A 27,362-nucleotide genomic window follows, 5' to 3' on the forward strand; every position below is an offset into this window, starting at 1 on the left:
CGATAAAGAAAAACACAGACACTGACACTTGGTGCGTTCTCATCACAGCCCAAGAAAAAGCTGTCCTTTTTATTTGCTCAAACACCTCACAAGCTTCTGCACAATCAAGTAATTATTCTATATTTACTTTAAGACTAAGGGGGCATGTACAGACATTTGGTCACTCCGTCTGTACTTCAAGGCTAAGCAGGTGTCCCAAAAGATAATTCTGCAAAATACTGTATTCACATTCTTCAAAGCAAGTCATTATTTATTGTTCAACAGCAGCCATGGAGCAACAGCCAGGACTCCAAGGCCAAGGCACATGCGATTACCTGCTAATTAGTAGTACATTCCTACCACATTTCTATTTCTACAATTTACCCATTATTTAATGGGAAAATAGGTTACAAGGGAAAAAATGTAAAATCTAAAAACAGAAATTTCAAAAATAAAATCCTCCTGCAACTACAGACTACAACCCCATAAACAATGAGACAATAATCAAAAACATTTTTCTTTAATAAAAGCATCCTTAATTCCTCTAGCTAAAAATTATAAAAGCAGCTAAAACAGTTACATTTTCTATGCTAAAAAAATTGCAAAGACAGGCTAGCCTTTGAGATAACAATAACTATATTTATTGCCATAGCAGTTTCAGCTCTCACTCCCATCACTTCCATTTCTTTGTAAAATTCTTAGTAAGCTATTTCCCAGAAGCCATGCTATATGTCTGGGCCAGATTTCAGGGCAATGGGTAGCTACACAGTAAGATGTCCAGAAATGGCATGGGTTTAATTGTACTCCTGTGCGCAGTTAAAGGCCCACTCACCAAGACATTATCAATAATATTAACTCTTAAGCTCACGTTGGTGGCAAAAGCCATCTCACAGGGGCAAACAATGCCTCAATAGATTACAGAATTCTTATGGGGTGCTTGCGTTTCCATGCAGAAAGGTGGTGAGACTGCATCAAGCTGATCAGAGAAAAATCCGCTGGGCCCTGCCAAACAGCTGGAAGCTCCCCCGGGACCTGCCAAGCAGGGGAGCTGTTCTCTTCACACCTTCGTGCCATCCACACCTACTGCACGGACCCCAGCAGATTCATGTCCTAGAAGCACAGTGGGTTCAAAAAGGATCTACCTAAGCAGCGATTCAAAGAACAAAACCCCAGAGGTCCAGGCCTGGCGGCCAGCAGGTGGAGACTGGCACCAATTGGCAATAGCTGCCTGGGGACAGCTCACCATGTGCACTTAGTGGCTGGCATTTGGGATCCAGGTATGAGACACTCTGTCCTGAGACCCAGTTTAAACTCCCAGGCCCAAGATCAGGCCCCTCGCCAATCCCATTCACCGCCCAATGAGGGTGGTAGGTGGGCCCCGGACCTGCCCAGTCACGGAGACCACCCCCCCTTGGTGTACTCACCCCAAAGGGAGCAGTCCCCGAAGCCCAGGCAGGTCTGGGGACAGTTCACCACGTGCACGTGGTGGCTGGCATCTGGGATCAAGGCATGAGACGCCCCGTCCTGAGACCCCTGCTTTGAATTTTCCAAGTACACTTTCCAGTATACTTACCTTGTTTCATCTTAAATCCTCTAGTACCTGTTGATATGCTATACTTATTTAGGGGCATGGAGTTTTTACATAATCGAGGAGGTGATCCGCGGTGTGTGTGCTTCATTACCATGTTCAATTAAGCTATCTATTCTAGCATTACTGCTAAATACACCTTTGGTCCTTGGTTTTCTTTTTTTTTCCTTTTTTATTTATTTATTATTTTAATTCATTAATTACATTGTATTATGTGGCACAGTTTCATAGGTACTTGGATTCTCCCCACCCCTCCCCAAACCATTGGCCCTTAGTTTTCATAAAGGCTTTTGTGTTATTCCTTGGAAAGAAAATGTAGCCTATTGCTTTCCACCCCATAGGCTACACCTTCACCTAACATTTTTATGAGGGTTATTGAGCATACTATTATACCTTTTTAGGGTTTGCTGAAGATGACAGTATACAGGCTGTGTTGGCAAAGGGTGGTGAGGTAGAGCGGGGTTTTTGAGTATAGAACAGGTTCCTCTAGGGAGGTATAAAGCACCGCCAAGTCCATTGAGTTTTAAGCTGTTGCTAGTAGTCCTCTGGCAAATAGTTTTGTTGTTGTAACTATTGAAGTTTATGGCTAGGCATAGTGGGGTATCTAATCCCAGTTTGGGTCCTAGCTTTCATGTATTCAAGAATGCTAAAGTCACTTTCGTTGTGGAGTTTGTTATAGCTATAGCTTTCTGCAGCTTGGATAATTTTTAACTTTATTGTATTAGGATCTTAAAACATGCTTTATGCTATGATTTGTTAATTTGAGTTATTCATATGACCGCAGTGACTGGCATGAATTTTACCAACTCTGGTGTAGTGTAACTTATTCAAAGTTTCGTTCATTGCTGAAGATCTATCACTGCTGTATCCCTTGGGGGTGTGGGTAAGCAAGGTGTTTTGAGCTACTGATGTGTACTTAATACCTGTTCCTCTTAATCAGTATATTGAGCTAGAGGGCATTTTCACCAGCTTGAGGATTCTTGCATGTGTAAGCTAACTACAAAATAACAAATAGGTCAGGACCAAACCTATTATGTTTATGGAGTTTAAAAACTCATCTAGGCATTTTCAGTGCCTTGTTTTATGGTATAAGCTACATGAACTAGGCCAAAGATATAAAATTTTTGGTTTAGGTGTTATGTCAGTATTGTAGAGACCAATTAGTAACCATCAAATAAAAGTGTTAGGGCCTGGCGGCATGGCCTAGCAGCTAAAGTCCTCACCTTGAGAGCCCCGGGATCCCATATGGGCGCCGGTTCTAACCCCAGCAGCTCCACTTCCCATCCAGCTCCCTGCTTGTGGCCTGGGAAAGCAGTTGAGGATGGCCCAATGCATTGGGACACTGCACCCGCGTGGGAGAACTGGAAGAGGTTCCAGGTTCCCGGCTTTGGATCGGCGTGCATAGGCCCGTTGTGGTTCACTTGGGGAGTGAAACATCGGACGGAAGATCTTCCTGTCTGTCTCTCCTCCTCTGTGTATATCTGGCTGTAATAAAAATGAATAAATCTTTTTAAAAAAATAAAAGTCTTAGTTCACTAAGCCAATTTTTTTAAAATTTCACAATAATTTACATTGTTGTTAATTGAGGGTTGGGCTAGGGTTAATGCTAGTCTAAATGATAGTTGAACTAGTTTTATACCCTGAGTTACTGATACTGTAAGAGTCTTGTTTGGGGGTTTTGTTAAGACATTAAGCTTGTACAGGTGTTCCTATGAGTTACTAGAAATTTGTTAGTGTAACTTGAATGGGGAGATAGGGAGGGGTTTGTTGAGATAATTGGGATTATAGTAATGAAGTACATGTACACATGTACACGCGGATGTGTGTAGTATTAAATAATTATGTCCTGTAACCATTAATTCAAATGTCTATACTAGTTTACGCATGGTGAGAGGCTCAATGGTTGTTGAAGTGTTAACCTGGTATGTCCTGGAGTACATGGAATGAATGTCCCAGCTCATAGATATGAAGGTGGAGGAGGTACATCGACGTGCTTGGCTACAATTTTAGTTCTGATTTATGGCCCACCGCAGCTGTGGTGAGTCCAAGCATACCCCCAAAATAAAGATGCCAAATGCCTGACAACACAGTTATGTGTGAGCATGGGCTGATTAGTCATTAGTCCATTGAGATGTCTTATTTAAGGGGAATGTGTGAGCAATTTTAGGTGTTATGGCCCAGAAGTAAGAACCAGATGTCAGTTGTAGTTTCACTCTAGCAACCCCCAAGTGCTATGGGCATAGAGCGAGCAAAAGGATCCGTATTGGGCAGATTGCTGATTTCAAGGAGGATGGTAGATTAAGGGATCACTGGGGGAAGGGCCATAGTCATGTTTTGGTGGGTGGTAAGTCAGTCTAAGTGTGATGTTGTGTACGATTATGGAATGTATGTGCTAAGTACGATAATTGAGTTAATAGTATGTTATGAATGTCCATGTTGGTTGGGGTTGTTAGTTGATTAAGGAGTAATGTCCTATGTCTGATTAACAATGGGATGCATTACTAGATATGCATGGAGATATGAATTTAATATATGATTAAGCATATATGCATTATATGCTATTATAGATTATAAGTGCTGTACCAGTATTAATGTAGACATAAAGGCACACATATGTGTGCCTCCGGTTTGTGTGAATTTTGGGTTACAGAGAGTAGTTTAAGAAGAATTTCAGCTTTGGGTGCTGACGGTGCCACTTTAGGTCCCCTCTTTGATGTCCTGGGAAGAGTTCTGCTTCATTTCTGGTTTAGAAAACCAGGGTAATTATTATACTACAAGGACCTTCATTTGAGTAGTTCATTCTCAATTAAGCTAAAGATTGGCATGAGAACTGGGATTAATAGGAAATAGAGGAATGATGCTAACTCACCGATAATAATAAATGGGTGCTCAACTGGTTGTCCTCCAATTCACGTAAGTGTCAGTAAATCATCTACAATGATTCAGAACAGGACTCGGCTAATTGCTGGAATTTTATACTGTGTTGTTTTGTTGTGTGAAGGAAGGGTATGACAGCTAGGATTGCAATTGACAGGATGAGGGTTAGTACACCCCCGAGTTTGTTGGGAATGGACCAGAGGATAGTGTAAGCAAATAGGAAATATCACTCTGGTTTAATATGGGGTGGAGTGTTAAGTGGGTTAGTGGAGGCGTAGTTGCTGTGGTCTCCTAAGAGGTCTGGGGAGAATAGAGCTAGGGTGAGGAGTAGAGTGATTAGGAGTAGGAAGTGGAGGGTATCTTTGATTGTGTAGTAGGGATTAAAGGGAATTTTGTCCGCTTCTGAGATAATGCTTGCAGGGTTGTTTGAGCCTGTTTTATGAAGGAATAGCAAGTGGACTATTACTAAGGCGGCGATGATGAATGGGAAGATGAAGTGAAAGGTGACAAATTGGGTTAGAGTAGCTTTGTCAACTGAGAAACCTCCTCAGATCCGTTGGACAGGGTCAATGCTGATGTAGGGGATTGCAGATAGGAGGTTGGTAATTACAGTTGCTCCTCAAAATGATATTTGGCCTCATGGTAAAACATAACCTATAAAAGTGGTTGCTACAACTATGAATAATAATAGGATGCCAATGTTTCATGTTTCTGAGTAGGTATAAGAGCCATAATAGATACTTTGGCCTACATGGAGAAACAGGTAAATAAAGAATATGGATGCACCGTTGGCATGTAAATATCGGATAATTCAGCCATAGTTTATGTCTCGGCAGATATGGGTAACTGATGAAAATGCTGTTAGTGTATCTGATGTGTAGTGTATAGCTGGGACTAGGCCAGTGATAGTTTGGATACCTGGGTACAGACCTAGTAATGAACCGACGTTTCATCACTCAGAAATGTTTGAAGGGGCTGGAAAGTCAATGAGGGAGTGATTTATGATTTTTATTAAGGGGTAAGTTTTTCAGATGTTGGTCATTAAGTTTTTGTAGTTGAACTACAACGATGATTTTTCATGTCGCTAGTCATGGTTAAAATCCATGCAAAAATAATGACATACTATGTGTTATTATTAAGTATAATATTTGTTGCAGGCTTTGTGGGGTTTTCATCCAACCATTCACCTATTTATGCTGGCTTGGGTTTAATTGTAAGAGGGGGTATGGGTTGTGGGATTATTTTAAGGTATGGGCCATCATTTTTAGGATTAATAAAATTTTGGTTTATTTAGGGGGTATGTCGGTGGTATTTGGGTATACTACTGCAGTGACTACAAAGGAATACCCTGAGTCTTGGGGATTGAATGTGGCAGTCTTAGGGGCATTGACTATAGGTTTAGTGATGGACTTAGTCTTAGTAGGCTCGTTTATAGGGGATGGGGCTGTTGGTTGAGGATTTGAGTTAAAGGCTTCTGAGAGTTTAAGTATATTTGGTGGCAGGAGTGTGGTTATGTATGAGAGGATTCAATAGGAGTAGCTGCTCCATACAGCAATGCTGGGTGATTAATATTGTTGTAGGGTTGAATGTTGTTTGTCAGTACTTTTGTTGTAATTGAAATTACTCAGGGTTTTAAATTAGAATGAAGATAGCTAGTGTAATTGAGATCAAGAATGCTAGGGAGTAGAGTTTGATTCATCCTTTTTTTACATTGAGATTAGGGAGGATATGTTTAGTTGGATGTTAGCAATTGTTTTGGGGATTGCCTTTTCAGTTCATGTTATGTCTAGGGTAGTGGTGCCTGTGTTAAGGCTGAATAATAAGCTAATATAAGGAATTAGGCGATGTATAGGTGTGGGAAAGAAGCTGAGTAGGTTAGAGAAGTAAAATGTTTTGGAGTGGGGGTTTAGTTTTAGTGGGAGTGTCAGTTGATTGAATTCTATCCCTAGTAAGAAGCTTCGAATGGTAACCTCAGGATTGTTGCCTTTATGTAGAGTGGTATGGTTATTTGGGGTACTGTGAAGGGCTGAATATTATTTGAAATAAGGAAGCCTGCGAAGATGCTTCCTAAGGCAGGCGTTTAATTGAATTTACTAAGGGGAGCTATTTTCATTAATAATAAGTACGGGTGGGAAGCAAGGTTGATTAAGAAGGGCAAAGAAGATTACTTGAGTGCTGTAGATGGCTGTTAGGGAGGTGGCAATAAGAGTTAATAATAGAGCCCAGGCGTTTTTATACGAAGTTAGCTCCTACAATAATTAGGTCTTTTGAGTAAAATCCTGTTAGGAAAGGCATGCCTGTTAGGGCTAGGCTGCCAATTGTTAGTGCTGATGATGTGGATGGTATGGTTTTAAATAGGCTGCCTGCTTTTTGAATGTTTTGTTTGTCATTGAGGCTTTGAATAATTGATCCAGAGCACATGAAGAGTATAACTTTGAAGAATGTGTGAGTACAGATATGGAGAAAAGCAAGGTGGGGTTGATTAATCCCAATTGTGACTATTATTAAACCTACTTGGCTTGATGTAGAGAATGTAATAATTTTCTTGACATCGTTTTGGGTTAGGGTACATAAGGCTGTAAATAGGGTGGTTATAGCCCCTCAGCATAGAATTAGATATTGGGCTAGTTTGTTAGACTCCAGGTTCGGATAAAATCGAATTAACAGGAATACACCAGTGACTACTATGGTGGTAGAGTGTAGTACGGCTGATACAGGAGTTGGGCTCTCCATTGCCCCTGGTAGTCATGGATGGAGGCCAAATTGCACTGATTTTCCTGTGGCTGCTAGGATTAGGCCTAAGAGTGGGAGGGTTAGGTTGTCTTGTCCTAGTAAGAAAATTTGTTGAAGTTCTCATGTGTTTAAATGAATAAGGAATCATGCTATAGATAAAACAAAGCCAATGTCGCCAATTCGGTTATATAGGATTGCTAGTAGGACTGTGGTGTTGGTGTCTGTCTGTCCATATCATCAACCAATTAAGAGAAATGATATGATACCTACGACTTCTCAGTCAACAAAAAGTTGGAATAAGGTGTTAGCTGTGATTAGAATTATTATAGTAATTAAGAATATAAGGAGGTATTTTTAAAAAGTGGTTGGTATTAGGGTCTGAGTGTATGTATCATAAAGAAAATTCTATAATGGACTATATAACGAGTAGTGTGACAGGGATGAATAATATGGAGAAGAAGTCTTGGACTTCTTTAGACTTTTTAAAGTCTAATGCACATAATTATTACTGTGACTGTCCCTACTTTTCCCATCATCATGGTTTCTACTGGTCTGGCTGCTGCAGACATGACTTTTAATGATAGAAATTTAAGATTATTTTCTCTGTTCTCAAGTACTATATTTGAAGAAGACATCAAGCCCAACATGGCAGCCCAGCAGGTAAAACCCTCAGCTTGTTAGCACCAGGATCTCATAAGTGTGCTAATTCGAATCCTGGAGGCCCCACTTCCTGTTCAGCTCCCTGTTTGTGTCCTGGGAAAGCAGTAGAGGATGGCACAAAGCCTTGGAACCCTGCATGCATGTTGGAGAACTGGAAGAGACTCCTGGCTTCTGGCTTTGGATTGGTTCAGCTCTGGCCTTTCTGGCTGCTTGAAGAATGAATCAATCAGTGAATAGAAGATCTTCCTCTCTGTCTCTCGTCCTCTCTGTATATCTGATTTTGCAATGAAAAATGAATCAAGTAAATATTTAAAGAAAAAAGGATATTAAAATTTTCATGGAAAAATAGAATTAAATTGTTTTTTATTTTTTTCAGTCTTTTTTTTTTATTTAGTTTTTATTGTATTATTGTTGACAATCTTTTCATATTTAATTATGGTAAAAAAAAAAAAGGTTCAGGGGGTATAGGGAAGTGGGCAATAGTATTATGTCCATATTGTTTCCATCATGTATCTGAGATAAAGGGGGATATTGATGGAGAAGCCCCACCCAGTTTCCCAACCCACCCAAGTCCTGGATGTGGGGCATGCTCTGAGATCCTTGCTCAAATGGTTTTAATAGTTCTCCAGTTATGAATCGCTGCCAGTTTCACTCGATGTGGTCGTCCACTGATTGACACAGTCCATCATAGAGTCTTCATTTGCCTAGTATTTCACTGCCAACATATAGCTGAGGTGGTTGATTGACTTGCTCTGTCCTCTGTCTTTTCTTGGCTAGGGTTCTGAGTCCAGCAGTTCAATTGGGGAGATCTCCAAAGAAACTTTGAGGTATTCCCAGACCAGATTCTTGTATGCTCTAGCAAGCACAGGGCCCGGCACAGTCCGTCACCACGATGAGCTGGTGGTTTTAATTGCTATGTTGGTTCTGTTTTCAGTCCTGATGTCCACTGGAACGAATGGGTGTTGCAGTCCAGCCTGGCTCTGCCCAGCACATACTCGGCCATTGCATCAACCAGTGAGAGCTGCAGCCTAGTCGGGGTGACCCACAATAACCCCCACAAGGCCCGCCTCCTACCCTGGTTTGCCAGTATGTATAGCAGACTAGTCCAGTCTGTCCCACATCCTATTTGGCTCTTGTACTTGTCAGTGGTTATTAAAGCTTAGTTCCATCTAACCAACTCAACTCTCCAGCCCTCACGAATGTTGTTGAGTGCCTCTCTGTCTAGCCACCCTAGCCCCCATCCAAGTTTTCATGCCCTCCCGCGAGAGTAGTGACCCAAGAGGGGGGAACCCACTATTTCCCTCCCAGGTCTCTCTCAGTCCTGGTTTATGCACTCTTCGGGTGGTTCTGTGATTTGACTTGATAGAATTAGTCCCCAGTGCCAGCTTCTGCCAGTTGATGCTGTGGCTAAGCCCAAACAACCCTCACCCACTCTAATTTGTGCTTGCACCAGCAGGAATAATCTGCCTAGCCTGGCTTTTCCCTGATCTAGTCCACGTGCAGCGCACAGGTGTTGTAGCTTTGCTTAGTCTGGTCTGTCCCCATCCCAGCCCAAGCTCTCCAGTGGGAGTAGCTGTCTGGCAAGGGGACCAGCCCCTTAATCCCCCCGCTGGCTCTGCCCCTCCCTTCCTGGATCTCGCACGTGCTGGTTGGGTGCTGCAGTCAAATCCAGTAAGGGTAACCTCACCCTAGCGTTCCATAGTGTGCACTGGTTTTGTCATGACCAGTCCCGGCTCGACACACACTCTGTTCTGGTGTTCGGATTTACCAGTGGATGACATGAACTGATTTTGCCTGGTCTGCCCCTGACCCATGCCGAATGTATGCCAGTGGGAAACTTTCCATGGCCTATTCTGGGCTGTTTCCTATCATGCTTCTTGCGCTTACCTGCAGGGACTGTGTCCTGCCAGAGGAGTTGCCCAGGCTCCTCCATCAGAACCTCTCCCAATGCCAAATTTTGCGCATGCCAGGGGGTCCTTGAGCCAGCCCTACTCAGTTCACCTCATGTCCTAGCAGGAACAGTGGCTTTTCCTGGCTTGCTTTCACCCCGTTCTGGTTCTTGTTGTTGGATGTTTCAGCTCAGCCATGGCTTGTTCATACCCACGTACAGCTCACACATGGCTCAGTATGGGGTTGAGACCCAGCCTAGTCAGTCCCACATCCACCCTGGTTCTCCAGGACACCAGATGATGTTGGGGTCTGGCCTGGCCTGGTGCATCCAATCCCAGTCCACACTAGTGCCTCGGGAGGTTGCAACTGTTTCCTAGATAGAACGCAACCCCATTCCAGCACTTGCGCCCCATGGTGGGAACCTCAACCCAGTTAGGGTGTCCCCTTACCTTCCAAACTGGGCCTGTTCCTAGCCATATAGCATGCGCCTGCCAGTGGTTGCTCTGACTCAGCTTGTCTCAGTCCCTCACTTGTCCTGGCCTCTGCCTTAGACAGTGTGACTTAGTGTCCTTGACTCAAGTAGACCAGGAGGTGCAAGAGCATGGCTCGGCATGACCTGTGCTCCATGCTGGTTTCTAGTTTTGCTTGTAGGCTAAGGTTTGCTCAGTCCTGCCCAGTATATTCTGTTCCGTTACCAATTTGTTCAAAGCAGGAGTTACTGCCATTTGGAATATTAAGGATTGACTGAGATCCCAGAAGCACAGTGGTATCAACCTGGAGCTACCTAAGCAGCGATTCAGACAACCAATACCCAAGAGCTACCTGGCCAGGCAGCCAGCAGGCAGAGCCTGGCACCACATGGTGCACTGGCCGCCCTGAGGGAGGCCGAGGACTCGTTCACTCCCTTGCGGCAGTGTCTTTGGCGTGAGCCCCCAGCATTGGGTCCGACCCGGCAGGGGCACCCCCCACAGCTGCCACACTGTGAGGAGCGGCACTTGCCCCCAAACCCAAGGCCCGAATGAATTAAATTGTTTTTTAGAAGCAAAAATGAATTGAAATGCATGCTTTTAAAATAACAGGTTTTATGCATGATCTCTTTGAGAGTCCATTGTATTTGTGGGTTTTGACATTTTTTATGCCACAGTAAACTTATTTTTAATTCATCTCACCTATGCCTTACATATTTAATGCAATAATCCCATGAAGTTATTTATTTCTTGTCTCTGTGGTAATTATGGATAGATACAACTAAAAATATCAGAGAGTTCTAACAATGTACTCGCGATGTTATACATTTTCCACATTGCCACACAACTGATATTAAGATCAGGACATTACTCAATTATTCTTAAACTTCATTAAATGCAATTGTAGTTAGACCTTAAAATGCCTGCAACGTATATGTATTGAAGATAGACCAGAAGTCTAAGAATTCCCACAGCATATTTCCAACAGCAAGTAAAACATCTGCTGAAACATTACTTCTAGCCTGGGACTAATTTCCTTTTCCTCTGAAAACAATAATTCATAATGGAACTATGGTAGAGAAAAGAAAAAAATTCATTTCATGATCAGACTAAATATTTGAATTCATTTTTGAAACCTTGTGTTGGTGATTAAATTCCAAGGACAGGTTTTTTTTTTTTTTTTTTTTTTAAAGATTTATTCATTTTATTACAGCCAGATATACACAGAGGAGGAGAGACAGAGAGGAAGATCTTCCGTCCGATGATTCACTCCCCAAGTGAGCCGCAACGGGCCTATGCACGCCGATCTGATGCTGGGAACCTGGAACCTCTTCCGGGTCTCCTATGCGGGTGCAGTGTCCCAAAGCATTGGGCCGTCCTCAACTGCTTTCCCAGGCCACAAGCAGGGAGCTGGATGGGAAGTGGAGCTGCCGGGATTAGAACCGGTGCCCATATGGGATCCCGGGGCTTTCAAGGCGAGGACTTTAGCCGCTAGACCACGCCGCCGGGCCCCCAAGGACAGGTTTTACAGTCAAAATGATTCAGAAATACTTCACAAAGCTGATGGGTTTTTTTTGGCTATATCTGACATTGAAGGGATTTGGACAACAAATTTGTTCATCTTGAAGGCCACATTCAGCCCATTCCCCCTTTGGATCCTCTACATTTTTTTCTGTACCTCTTCTTTGCTGCACATGCTTTTGTGTCCAAATGCCTTGTACGTGCCACTCATTACCTGAAAGACATGCTATGTCTATGGGATAAGAACTTCAGAACTGAGTGAGAAATGGTCACAATGGCTGGAGCTGAGCCAGTTCAAATCATGGAACTAGGAAATTCTCTAGCTCTCCCACATGGGTGCAGGGGCTCAAAGATTTGAACTATCCTCTGTGATTTCCAGGATAAGCAATGGTTTGGATCATAACCAGTGATGATATTGGTTGCTGGTGCCACAGATAAAAAATTACCCCCAGTTCATTTTCCATTTGAAGGTATTATTATTTATATACACACATGCACATCTATATGAGATTGTATATATATATATATATATATAATTTATTTATGCAATGAATTCATTTATTTAAGTAATAAATTAATTCAAATATATTTCCTGTGCTTATTTGTTATCTGAATTTAGGGGGATTTTGATTTTGCTGAATTGCTTTGAATATATATTCTAATGCTAGGGATTGGTCAAATAAATGCTTTAAAACATTTTCCGGCATTCTTGCAGTTGTATATTGTTTGTTCTATGATAATAAGCCTCATAGTTTGAAACAATCTCAGGAGCTTATTTTTCCATTTCATTACCTATATCTTTGAGGTCTTATCCAAATCAGTTTTCCTATATTGATATCTAGAGTTGTGTTTCCTGTGTTTTCTTCCAGTACTTTCATAGTTTCATGCAGGCACATGCAAGGATCCAGGCTATGTAATGCCTGGCAGAACTCCACAATCCTGCGGCTGAAGAACCTGACACCCACCGTGCAGGTTGGCTCAGAGACCCACGCCTTGTCACCAGGGCCATACCTGACACCCACATTCCCAAGACTAACAGACCCAGTAGCTACCATGCCTGTAGGCCCAGCTACACACCCCACCCGCAGAACACAAGGATCTGGTACCCATCTCACTCAGAGTGGCATAGCTCAGCACACCTCAGCATCCTTAATGTGGACTGGCTGGTGTTGCAGCTAAAGCAGGGTCCAATCAAGCACATACTGAATCTCAGATTTGCCAATAAATATTATGAACTGGCCCATCCTAGCCCATCCCCTGGCCTGACCCATATGCGTCTGGTAGGTAATGTAACCCAGCATTGTATGAACTACTCCTTGCTGTGGTTCTTGCACTCATTTGCAGGGACTGTGTCCTGACAAAGGAATTCTCCAGACTCCTCTGTCAGAATACCCAGTGTCAGATCTTGCAGACACCAGTGGGTCCTTGGCCAGAAATAACTTAGCACCTCTTGTTGTGGCAGAGAAATTGTCCTTGCCCAAATGGTCCAGTCAGTATTCTGATTTGTGCTTCTGGGTGCTACAACCAAGTCACAAATGATCTAGCCCCAGACACAGCTTTCATAGGATTCAGAAGGAGCCCAGACTTAGTCCAGTCAATTCTGTACGACATTGTCTAACTCTCATGAGAACCAGTGAGTGATGCTGGCCTGTCCAGTCTTGGGCTCGCTAGATCCAGTCCACATCATGCCAAAGAAGACTGTCTAGAATGCTGCCTCCATTCTAGCCTTTGCATTCATCATTGGGAACCCCAACCCACTCAGTGCTTTCCCTGAGCTCACAATCAGTCCTGTTCCCAGCCACAGATCTTGTGCATAACAACGGAGATTGCAGTTACACAGGGGCAAGATTCTCACTGTTCCAGCCCTGCCAAGTAAGTCCCCAGAGTTAGCTTTTATGTGCACAATGGAGTAGTGCTTGGTGGTCATGATGCTAGCTACCCCAGCTCAGGTGTACCACGTGTGCTGGTGATTCATTCTGGCCATTAATGATCCTCTTGTTCCTTCCACCCAACCACTTGGCTCAGCCCCCTCCTTTACTTGCATGCACTGTGGTCTCTGAGTGATGTTCCTTCTGTAGTCCTTCCTCACCTGGGTGTGAGTCTTTGTGTCTCACATGCACTACACCTCAGACCCCCCATCAAAACTCCTGATGGACTGCAGGCTTGGGCTGGCACTCTTGTTGTCCTGGCCATCTGGATCAAGAATCCACAGAGCTCCCAATCTTGAGGTGTTGAGCTGCCCATGAGCCTCACTGTGCATGCAGGCTAAGAGGGGGCTAGATGCTCCACCAAGCCTCTTTTGCACTGCCCTTCCCCAGGGTCAAACTGCATGCAGTAGACATAATTTTAATCCACTTTATTTCCCCAGGATAAATTATCCTAATCTTCTAGAACTAAAAAGTGGTATGACCACCAATCCACTGAAGTATGAACATTGGATAAAAATGACAGTATTTATACTATTGACTCATGCAAATAGAACAGATTTTATGGGTTTCACATTAACCATAGACAATCGAATTCCTCTCACTCCACTGATTTCCTTGATTTCAACCCAATAAGAATAACTTTCTCTCTTTTCTTAGATATGTATATAATTTTGAGACACTTTTCACAACCTAAATTTACCCCAATCATAAGACACTACAAAAATTTTGTAAGACTAGAAATCACATTTTCAATGACATATACGCATTAGCTAAAAATAGCAGTTCTGATGGTGTTTTTTGGTCATTTATATTTCATGCTTTGAAAGTTCCTACACTAGTCTTTACCCATTTGTAATGGATTCCTTGCTGTTGTGTTGTTGAGCTTCTTGAGCTGTTCATACATTCTGATATTAATGTTCCATTATTTGCAAAGATTGAAAGTATTTTGTTGACAATTCCTTTTACAGTGCAGATGCCATTGTTTTTTGCTTTAATTGCCTGTTCATCTGGGGTCTTTTACAGGAAGTCTTTACCTATACCTATGTCTTGCAGAGTTTCCCAGATATTTTCCTCAAGGAATTTGATGGCATCTGGTTGCAGATTTACATCCTTAGTGAGCTTTAATATTTGTAGTTACAAAGGAAGGGACTTGTTTAATACTTCTGCAGCATAAACCCAGTTTTCTCAGCATCAGTTGTTGAGGACATATTCCTTTCTCCCTCAAGTTAATTTCAATTTACTTGTCTAGAATTAGCTGGCCTTGGATGTGTGAGTGTTCATCAAATGTCTCATCAAAAGCATATTTAAGGATTGCCAATGTACTTTACACTTGCTGAATACTTCATTTTCAGTATTTCAGATTGATATACCTTCCATAACTGTCTCAGCAAAATTTTGCATCCACATAGGGTTTAGGTTTATTCATCTCAGCAATATATTTTTGTGCATTAATTTTATGATCATTTTCTTGGATTAATTTCCAAGCATTTATTAGCCATTTCAAACTCTGGTATGAAACTAATATTAAGTTACTTCATATTGTCTTCCTTGCTCTGGGTTCTCACATTAATACATTAATGCTTAGGCATGTGTAGAAACATTTCTTGGTGTTTTTCTGTGTTGGCTTTCATTTCTTTACACTACACTCTTTACATGGATATCCAATGGTGTGTGCTCTTACAACTAGGAATCTCTGGAAAGTGCTCAGGGTGGTGAGAGAGTCCAGTGTGATACCCAAGTTGACTTGTTAACTACTGATAACTACTGGCATAATTATAGCCTCACCTCCTCACTTCCAAGGTGATCACTGTTTCGGGAAAGACAACAGTGCTAAACATGAACCAAATGCAAAGCAATTTATTTAAAAATTTGTCCACCAAAGTGTAGAATAAAGTGGGCAACATTTTGAAATCAGGTATGTTTACTTAGAAAGACACATTGTGTATAAAACCTGTCATTGCAGCCCTCACAGTAGAATTCCAGCAGATATTTTCTCAGCACTGTAAAGACAACAGAAACCATCAAGTAAAATTAAATCACAAGAGACATGTGTCTACATGGACATTTCATTGAGATCATTTATGTAACACATTTGAAGACATATGACAACATTTACATTATTGGAATGTAACAAGAGCTTTTGATGTGCAGATATGTTTGTGTCGGTTATTAGTGTTTATTGACAAAATTGGGTCACCTAGCAGAATCAAGCAATAAACATCTTTTCCACTATTGTAAGTGCACTTAATTTTTTCTTAATAAAATGGACAAATTTTAGAAAAATAAAGAGGATAAGGATCCAACAGCATTGAATAACTACAATGTGTTACCTGTTTTTTGGAAATGTTGTTTAATGTTGAAAAATGAAAAAATCAAAGATAATGATGAGAATATGCACAATCATAAAAGTTGAGTTCCCAGAACCATTGAGGAGAAAAAAAACCAAAATATTCAGGGAAAAGTAGGAAATAAAAACTACAGCAAGATAAGTTAGTAGGAAATCATAAATGTTAGTTTTCAAACAAAAAAATGCTGTATAGAGGTTAATTGCTAAAATATCAACCAAATCAAGTAGATACAATAAAGAAATGAAAGTGCATCTTTAACGTTTCACCAATGACAACCTACAAATCACTAAAATAATGAGGTGATAGCCAGAGTAACCTGCTAAGTAGTGAGTTTAGAAAAATGTAAAGAATGTGTCTTCTGCTCCAGTTTACCTGAACAAGACCATTGGGTTGAATTTAAATGAACTTCATCCTCGTTATTCAATATCACCAAAGCATGCTGAGTCAGTGCAGGTGAGTTATATCAAATTAGAGCAATTTGAAATCAATGAAGAAGTTAAATTGAAAACATACTGCAATAAATGATATTATATTCAATTGCAATTTAAGGCAGTAATAAATACAACTATAATGTTGGAAACCCATCCACTCAATGTAATTCATAAAAATGCTGAATTCATTAATCTAAGATTGATATCATGAACAGAAAATTTTCTTAACATTACACAGAAAAATAAACTGCTTCATCCCATAAGACACAAAGAAAAACACTCACCCAGCTAAGCCTCTGATCTGAATCCATAGTGAACTAAATCCTCTAGATGTGTTTATAATGAGGAGATGGTAGCAGCTCATCTCTGTGTTGGCTGATTATTCTCATTGCACTTGTAGAAGCAGGATAATTCTGGCCTGTCATCTTTAGAAGAATATCCACTCAAGGGAAAATGTGATCTTTCCTGGTTTCTGGCAGACATCAGTGGAGAACATCTGTGTTCCACTCATCATACCTGTGGACTCATTTCCCCAAAGAAGGACTACCCAGGCAGGTTGTCTGCTCTCAGTCCTTGTTAACAGACAAAAGAAAAAAAAAAAACAATAAACTTGACTTCATGACAAGTACAATCCACAGCTGATTTCTCAGGAGAGCTCCATTGTCCAGGAGACCCATAGTGGCATTCAAATTGATTCTCATCTGCGGATCTTGGGGATACAGTAACTACCTGTAAATCAGGTAAAGTTCGCCTCTCCCACTGCTCCTCAGGAAGGATATTTTATCCAACAAGAAACATCCCTGACCCAGGGCATCTGGATTGGTAGCAGAATGCTGACTGCATTTCCTTCTCTCCAAGGTAATACAGGATTCCACATGAATGCCCATTCTGATCCCAGCAGTCCTCCAACAAGTGTATTCATGATGTTCTCGGTAACATTACAAAAGAATGACTACCAGGAATATCAGAACAAGTCAAAAATCTAGTATACTTCAGCAGATTTTCTGTCACCTGCTCCTGAGCAGAAGTCATTATTACTGATCAAGATGATAAAAATGCCACAAATGAGGTAAAATTAAAAGAAACTGGAGACCAATATGTCACGCTGAACTATCCCTGGATAGTTCACTGTGCTTTTAACTTCAAGGTGCTAAACTTAAATCTTTCTCACACTCTCCTATTTTTTAGTTACTGATTGAATTCCATTCAATACATGCAAGGTTCCTATTTACATGTCAGTCTGGCCCAGTTTCTTAAAAATTGTGTAAGAAGTTTTTTCTTCTTTTTATAAATCACTTGGTGTATTTGTATTGGAATATCAGATATACACATACAGGAGACAAGTGGCTTGGATGGCTGGAACGGAGTCAATAATGAAACTAGGAGCCAGAAGCAGGGAACTGAATGGAAGCAGTGTCACTGGGATACAAACCAATGCCCATATGAGATTCCGGATTCAGATTCCTGTCACTAGGCTATTGCACAGGTACTTCAAGGATTTATTCTTAAGGTTTAAATGCTATTTATTAAAAGAAACCTGTAATAGCAGGAAATGCAAATAATGTACATAAATAGATCATAATGAAGAAATTAAGCAGACATATTGAGGCAAGAAATCTCATAGAAAAGTTATTTGAATTACTAGAAAGTTAGTAAAAGCCTGTGACCCCATTGGAAATATCATCAAACACCTCCCTGATTGGGCTGCAGCTCCAACTATTGAGCATGGAACCAGAGCTGGGAACAAGCCTGGCTAGACATGTGGTAGTACCTGCTGAAATGAGTTTGGGCTGGGGAGTGGAGTAGGTTGAGTTAAATTAAGATTCTACACATCTAATGATGTATATGTGATCTGAATGGGATGTGGGGCAGAAGAGAATAGTCCACTGTACAATCTGGCAGGCACAGGAGCGAGAGATAAGGCAGTCCAGTTGGGGGGATTGCTTTGACTATGCTGCAGCACCCCCTGGGAGAGGATGTGGTGGACAGGGATGGGCTGGGCTGCAGAACCAATTGGTTTGAGGAGGAAGGAGGGCTGAACAAATGGGTTAACTACCCAAGTGATATATGACAGCTTGTATCTGAGCAAATGGAGACTCAGAGGTGGCCTATGTCAGCCAGGTGAGCTTGAAAGGATGCCCTCATCATTGGAGCAGTGATAGCAACAGCATCTTTGAACTCTGAACTCTCATTACAACTGAACCAAAACATTCTGAAGATGCTCTGCTATGAGGACTTTCTTAGGGTATTGGATGGCTATTCACAAACAACAGGAACAGAGGCAGATGAGAGGCCCAACATAGTTTCTCCCTTTGTATCCACCATTCCCTCAGATACGTAAAGAAAATGTGTAAATGATGGTCTTGCCCACTTTCCCCTGATTCTCAAACCTTCTCATCCTGATCATCTTTCTATAAAATCAAAAATAAATTTTGAAAAGGGAAATTTCTCTCTAAGGAAGCTTTGTTTGTTTTTTACATTTGGTATATTAAAGTACTTCTGATTTTGTGTATTGAATTTTGTATCCTAACATTATTTTTCCATTTTTTATGATTTTTTATGATTATGAATTTGATACAGTCCCATGGTACATGGGATTTCACTTACCTCTTTCCAAATCCCCTCACCCTGCATTGATTCCCCTTATATTATTAAAATGGTATAGTTCTTTATAAGTAGTTATACATCCTTCATTGCAGGCATGAACAATGACAGAGCCAAGCGTCCTATTGTCAAGATATATTTAACAGATTCATTGAGAGTCCATCTTTGATCTGGAGGTAGAGATGCATTCTGCATGTATGCTCACATCTTAATATTGTGGTCTCCATTACACAGTTACTATACATCCCCTTAAATGAAAGGCCACAAATAATAATCAAGAGGAAGAAAAAATAACAATGACAAGAAGTTGCATAACATGTTACTATATGACTCATGTGTCACTAAAGAAATGAAAAAAATCAAGAATGTTCTTGAAGAAAATAATGATAGTGCATGGCCTATGAGTCTGAACACTTTGAGACAAAAGCTGTTTTAAAGAACAGAAAATAAAAAGAATAAAAAATCCATGAGGTACAGTTTTGGCTACTCTTGGTGAGATGTATCTCCTGTAGGTAGCAGATAATTTTTTTTAAATTGAGTCTACTAATGTATGACATTTGATTGATGCATTTTCATTCAAAGTTCTTAAGGATAGGTGGTAACTGGGTCCTGTCATTTAAGCAATAGGTTTTCTTTGATTTAGTGTTCTGCTCTTATTTTCCACTTACCTTTGGTATTGGTGGGTGCTATTTCTTTTCTCTGTCAAGAGAACATAAAGATTAAATTTTATTTGTAGGGCGTTTCATAAGCGTATAATAATATTGTGGGAATCAGGGGTGGGTATCTGGAGAGTGGGTAGGAGAAATCCCAGAACCTATGGAATTGTACCATAAAATTAAAAGAAAATAGAAAAAAATTACATGGAAAGGCAAGAGTCTAAAAACTTCACACAATATATGATTTAAAAGTCAGAACATTATCAGTACGTCATATTCCACATAAAAATGTGGTAGAGTTTGGCTGAGTAACCTGGAATAAAATAAAACCTTTCTTGATTGATACCTATAGAAAACCTGAAATTATTCTCCCTACCACATGCTATTATTTCTATCGAGAGCTATTCTCTGAAACTTTGCTCCTCTAATGATGTTAAATTTAGGAATTGGCCACAAAATTTGTCATCCACCAATTTTCAGATTGAAAGTTGTAATCTGGAAAAGGAATGAGAGAACAATTGCATACTTTCCCCACCACTGGAAAAGTGATACTATGACATAGTTCTCAGGGAGCACAGGAGGGAAATTACATCAATTTCTTTCTGTTTCAAATGAACTGCATGATTCAACACATTTACCTGCTCTCAAAATTTTACCAAAGTGGCATTGAGCCCCCGGATGTTTTTTCCATTTTCTTTATATATGATGATCATACCTCTTCCATTCCATACAAAAAAAAATGTAAAGTATGATATTTTCCATGGTATCATATTTCTTTCCTCTCCTGCATCATCACTATCTTTCTTCATTTTTTTTCTCTCAAGTTTAGAAAAAATGTCTTTTTAAATTTCTTGGTAATGATAATACTCCATTAAAGAAAACGTTTAACAAGTAATAAGTAGAAAAACTAATGATCCTCAGGATAATAGAGAAAATCTGTAGAAAACTGTCAAGTCCCAAATTGCCCATTTCACTCATACATTTGACAGCTTTTGTGTACTCTGTTTGTCTTGACAAATCAGGGAAAACATAAGACATTTGTATTTTGGACAGACTGGTTTATTTCACTAAACAGAAGATCTGCTGTTGTTTTCATGTTGTTGCAAAAGACACAAATTCCTTGTTCTAATGGGTGAGTAGTATTCCATGAAGCATACATATCACAAGTTCTTTATATATTCAGCAACTGAAGGATATCTTGGTGGATTTTATTTCTTAGCTATTGTGATTTCAGTTGCTATAACCAAGGAAGTAAAGATAACTCTCTGATATGCTAAATTCATTTCCTTTGAGTTAATCCACAAAAGTGGAAAGGGAGGATTTTCCATGCTGTCTTCTGTGTGATCAAATCTCCTTTAGATATCACTGGTGTAATCACCAGTCCAGTTTGTTGATCCTTTCTCAATTTGGCCTTCCAGTTGGTGAAATGTGGTGTTAAGTCACCCATTGTTGCTGTAGTTTAGTTTATGTTGCCTTTTTATATGTTTACAATTGTTTTAAATAACTAAGTCCCTCAGCAATGGGAACATATATGCTTACTGTAGTCACATTTTCAAATTGGATTAATCGCTTACTTTTACATACCTCTCCTCTTTGCCCATATAATATTATTTGTGTTAAAATCCTTAATGTTGTATATTAGGATGGCTTCTCTTGATTATTTTTTTTTACTTTCTGTTAATATGCAATGTCTTTTTCTATCTATTCAAATCAATTTTGCATGCATCTTCTGGATATATTCCCAGGAGGATTGCTGGGTGGTATGGTAGTGAATTTTCAGTTGTCTGAATATTCTCCATATTGTCTTCCAAAGTAGTTACACCAGTCTACATTCCTACTACCAGTTGAGTAGGGTACATTTTCCACCACATTCTCACCAATGGGTGTTGTTGATAGATTTTTGTATGTGTGTCATTTTCATTTGGGTTTATGGGACCTCTATATACCTAAACCTCAAAAAGAGAACAGAAAACAAACCAAGAGCAAACGATTGACTCTTCAACAAATGTTGTTGGGACAATTGGATAGCAGCTTGCAGAAGTAAGCAAAAAAAAAAAAAAAAAAAAAAAAAAAAAAAAGACCCTCACCTTTCACCAGGCACAAAGATTAAATCTGATTAGATAAAGGATCTAAACTTACACCCAGAAATCATTGAACTAGTAGAAGAGTGTATTAAATCATCTACAAGCTATAGGCATAGGCAAAAACTTGTCAGAAAGATCATCAAAAGCAAAGTGAGGCAAGACTAAAACAGCTTGAGACAGAAAGAAAATGAAACAATCAACAAATAAAGAGGCAGCCAAGAGTGTGAGAAAATCATTTCATAATACACAACAGATAGAGGCCTAATATTCAGTACCTAAAAGAAAAAACCAAAACAAACAAACAAACAAAACCAATACTCAATGATAAATTAAACACGTTAAGAAATGGGAGAAGGAAATGACAGATATTTTTCAAAGAAATAAATCTAAATGATTAATAGTGATGGGAAAAAAATGTTCAAGTTCCCTAGCAATAAAGGAAATTCAAATCAGGTTTCATCATTGAAATAAACTTCAGTGGCTAAGGAAGTTGGCTTCATTAGAGGTATTTGGATGGCAGTGAAGGATGGGGCCACTGGAAGTGAGAAATAGGTTTGTGATCTGTCTAATCTCACACACATCTATGAATGATCATTGTTTATTATCGTATTACAAGTTCTCATATGTGAAACTAATTGTAACTACCATTTTGGAGTCACAATAAGAAAAAATTCACAGAAAATATGTGATTTGCATTATATTAAATGACATGAACATCTTGACAGAAAATTACTATGTTAAATGAGTTGTGAAATTTAATAGTCTTCTATTTTCTATGAATTGGTTCATTATGTTTATAGTTGTTTGCCTTTTCATTCTGTGTAATTTAATTAGGACTTATTTAACAAATGAGGTTCTGCTAACCTTCAAGTATGTCATTTAATAGTTTAAAAACTCATGAAATTAATTAGCCAAAGAACACTGTGGTCTACAAGCATTTTAAGGATACCATATTTATATACAACAATTTTCTGTTTTTTTTTTTTAAATAAGTTGAGGTGTTAGTCAAATTCTTCAACTCATGCAAATGCAGATTGTATACTGTGTCTTCCAAGACATTTAAATCTGGTGTTTCATTCTTATGCTAGACATTAATATGTAACAGATTAAATTCCAGCATTACTTATTTAACAGGCAATAACAGGTATGAGTTCTTCATTCACATTCACAGAACAAGTATCCAATGGCTATGGCTGGCTGGTGACAAACACCCTGGAAAACAAGCAGAATAATGCTGAGGACAGCAGCAAGTTCTATTGGATGACACTTATCTGGGAAATGAGACAGACATTACAAATATATGCTTAGAGAAACAGTATTTCGTTCAAGAGTGTAAGTAAAAGATGGTGCAGTCTTTCCATTACCTCCTGTGGTTCACCATGGAAAACTGATGCTCTGCTCCATCACCACAAGTCCTGTGAGAACATCATTAAGACACATGCTTTTCTCAGTTATTTTGAATGGTATCTTGCTGGTTAGGTCTTTTTCCATCTTGGGCTGTTCGCATACACTATGGCTGTTGATTTTTGTTCATTAATTTTGTACCCTGCCACTCTTCCAAACTCACGTATAAGATCTATCAGTCTCTGTTTTGAGTCTCTTGGGTCTTCTATGTAGAGAATCATGTCATCTGTGTATAGTGAAAGCTTGACTTCTTCATTTCCCATTTGGATTCCTTTGATTTCTTTTTCTTGTCTTATGGCCTCAGCGAGTACCTCTAGGACTATGTTGAACAAAAGTGGAGAAAGCGGACATCCCTGTCTTGTTCCAGATCTCAGTGGGAAGGGTTCCAGCTTTTCTCCATTCAGTATGATGCTGGCGTTGGGCTTTTCATATATTGCTTTGATTATGTTGTGGATTTTTCCATCTATGCCTACCTTGGTTAGGGTTTTAGCAGGAAATTGTGTTGGATTTTGTCGAAAGCTTTTTCTGCGTCTATTGATACTATCATGTGGTTCTTGTTTTGCAATGTTTGGATGTGGTGTATCACATTTATGGATTTCCGGATGTTGAACCATCCCTGCATTCCAGGGATGAAGCCTGCTTGATCTGGATGAATGATCTGTTGGATGATTTTTTGAATTCTGTTGGCTAGGATTTTGTTGAGAATCTTAGCATCGATGTTCATCAGAGAAATAGGTCTGTAGTTTTCCTTCTCAGTTGGGTCTCTGTCGGGTTTTGGGATTAAGGTGATGTTGGCTTCATAGAATGAGTTTGGAAGAGTTGCCTCTTTTTCTATTGTATTGAAGAGTTTGTAGAGGATTGGGGTCAGTTCTCTTCAGGAATGATTTGTAGAATTCTTTTTTTTTTTTAAAGATTTATTCATTTTATTACAGCCAGATATATACAGAGGAGAGACAGAGAGGAAGATCTTCCGTCCGATGATTCACTCCCCAAGTGAGCCGCAACGGGCCGATGCGCGCCGATCCAAAGCCGGGAACCTGGAACCTCTTCCGGGTCTCCCACGCGGGTGCAGTGTCCCAATGCATTGGGCCGTCCTCCACTGCTTTCCCAGGCCACAAGCAGGGAGCTGGATGGGAAGTGGAGCTACCGGGATTAGAACCGGCACCCATATGGGATCCCGGGGCTTTCAAGGCGAGGACTTTAGCCGCTAGGCCACGCCGCCGGGCCCGATTTGTAGAATTCTTTAGTGAAGCCGTCTGGGCCTGGGCTTTTCTTTGTTGGGAGGTCTTTAATCACTGATTCAATCTCTGCTTCAGTTATGGGTTTGTTCAGGTCATTTGTTGCCTCTGGGCTAAGTTTTGGCAAGTTGTATAAGTCTAAGAACTTTTCCATTTCTTGGTGGTCTTCTGATTTGTTGGAGTATAGTGCTTTGTAGTAATTTCTGAATATGTTCTTAATGGTTGCAGTGTCTGTTGTTACGTTCCCTTTTTCATCTTTGATGCTGTTAATTCTTGCTTTCTCTTGTTTTTTCTTTGTCAGTCGGGCCAGTTGGGTGTCTATATACTTTAATAAAAAATATATAATTAAAAAAATTAATTACATTGCGTTATGTGACACAGTTTCATAGGCTCTGGGATTCCCCCAACTCCTCCCCATGCCCTCTCTCCATGATGGATTGCTCCACCTTCTTGCAGCGTTGCAGTTCAAATTCATTCAACATTTTTTCATTGCAAGCATATACCAAGCATAGAGTCCAGCATCTTAATGTGCAGATCAATTCAACAGTTTCTTGGGGAGACCATCTCTGGTCTGAAGGCAGAGCTGTCAGAATATCATCCTGGTCAATTTAAAGCCACAACATAACATCAACAACAATTCGCAACATTATGGAATTAATTGACATGGTATTGAGTAATCAGTATGTTAAAAAATGCAAGTTCTTAACCACATCCTGTGACTACTTCATTGACATTTCAATTTTAGTTTATATACTACCAGCTTCTATATACCTTAAAATGGCTCTAGGGTACTATTCAGCTGTCTCATATCTATTTTCTTTTTAATATTTAGCAGTTTATAGTGTTGAAGCATAATTTTGCTGAACTTGGCAGATTTTAGGATAGCCTAAACTGGCTTATAACTCTAATAAGGCATATGTCAACAGCTGAGGTGCAGAATAGTTTTAGGAGGGGTGTGCAGAGAAATCTTCAATACCTTAGTGATGAGTAACTAATCTTTGTGTCCTACCTAATAAGGTATGTGTGAGTCCACGCTGACCATTTCCTGTCTGGTTCTAAGCTTTCCTTGTTGTTTTCTGTCTTTCTATTCTAATTTGTGTGCGTGTGTGTGTGTGTGAGTGTGTGAGTGTGTGTGTGTGTGTGTGTGTGTGTGTGTGTTTGGGGGGTGGGGACTCAGGAGGTACCCTGATGGTCATTGCAAGAGAGAGTGGGGATCCAAAGTTGGAACTAAGTAAGAACCAGAGAAAGCTCCTCTTCTTACTCCCTAAGGAAGTTTACTGTTCTTCTGTTTCTGCAGACCACTCAGGGTTCCTGGCTGTTGTTTTGATGACCTTGGATCCTGCGAGGAAGGATTTGGGCTTCTTTCATTCCATGTGGTAGATCCAAAAGGTGGTGGATGACCTCAGAGTTCTCAGCCTCCTAAGGCACTCCAATTCTCCGTGGTCTCCTTGGCAGTTGGAATGTAGTCCCTGGTACCCGTACTGCTAATCTTCCGTCTTAATTCATTTCCTTTGGATCTCACGTAATACAGAATGATTGTATGTAGTGAAAAGATGCACTAACTCTGAAACCCAGTTAAGACTTGATTGACTGTACTAACATGTGTGGCTATGCAGAGACTTATCCATCTCAGTTCTCTGATTTTATTTTATCCCTAAAATTATAATGTTCAATATTCATCTCTGGATAAGGAATATCAACATCAACTGAGAACATCTTAGAAAGACAAAACTTGAACCACCCCCTCCCTTCCATCTCAAAGAGGTACAGAGTCAGTAGTTACACTCTGAAGATATTTATTTCAGAAAGTGGGGATGCCAGAGAAAGGGAAACATGGAGAGAAAGACATCTTCCCCTGAGCTAGTCTCTCCTCAAATGGCTACAATGGGCAGATGTTTGATGCCTGTTAGGACATGTGCGTCCTACATTGAAGTGCCTGGGCTAGAGTCCTGGCTGCACATTGAATTCCAGCTTCCTACTAATTCAGACTTGGAGTCAGGTAGCTAGCTGGTGATGCCTGGAGCATTTGGTGTCTTAGAGTGAGTTCCAGGCTCCTTGTGTAGGCCTCACCAAACCCTGCCTGTTGTAGGTATTTCTGGAGCGAACTAATGTATACAAGGTCACTCTCTGTGTGTCTCTTTGCCTTTTAAATAAATAGAAGGAAATAGACAAATAATAGAATACATTTCTTAATGGAAGCCCTACAGGCTGGGAGAGAATGCAGAAAAATAGACCAGGTACTTAAAGGAATAAACTTCCAAAACCATAGCATTATATTCATCAATCTGACATAGACACAGATCCTTAGAAATTATGCTAGCATATATGCTACCAACAGAAATTAGAATGATTATCACCACAATAAAATAGTGTGCAGAGAGAATATCCAGTAAAAGGAGATGTGACAACTCATACTCAGTGTACAAAGCAGATGTAATCTACTGGAGCAACAATGGCAACCTGACATTTGAGTTATTTGTTTCAGACTATGATTACTTTCTTCAGTAACAGTAGGATTTTTTTCTCTTTGTTGTTTGATAAATATTTCTTTTTTCTTATTGAAAATGCAGATCAGATTTTTAGAGAGAGAAAAAAAATAAGTTCCACATGCTAGCGCACTCACTAACTGGCTACAACAGCCAAACCTGTGCTGATCCAAAGCCAGGAGATAGGAGTTTTTTCCAGGTCTCCCACATGAGTGCAGGATCCCAAGGCTTTGTGCCATTCTCTACTGCTTTCCCAAGTCATAAGCAGAGAGCTGGATGGCAGGTAGAGCAGCCAAGACACAAAGCAGCAGCCATATGGAATCCTAGCTCTTGCAGAGTCAGCATTTAGCCATTCAGTCGTCATAGAAATCCGTATTTGTTGAAATTTTTACAAATGGAGTGTGAAGCTTGTAATTGCAAAATGAAATTAAACTATCCCATTGTTAAAATGCTTCAAGAAATGAAAAT

Source organism: Ochotona princeps, chromosome 13 (genome assembly GCF_030435755.1).
Source record: "Ochotona princeps isolate mOchPri1 chromosome 13, mOchPri1.hap1, whole genome shotgun sequence".
Lineage (NCBI taxonomy): Eukaryota > Metazoa > Chordata > Mammalia > Lagomorpha > Ochotonidae > Ochotona > Ochotona princeps.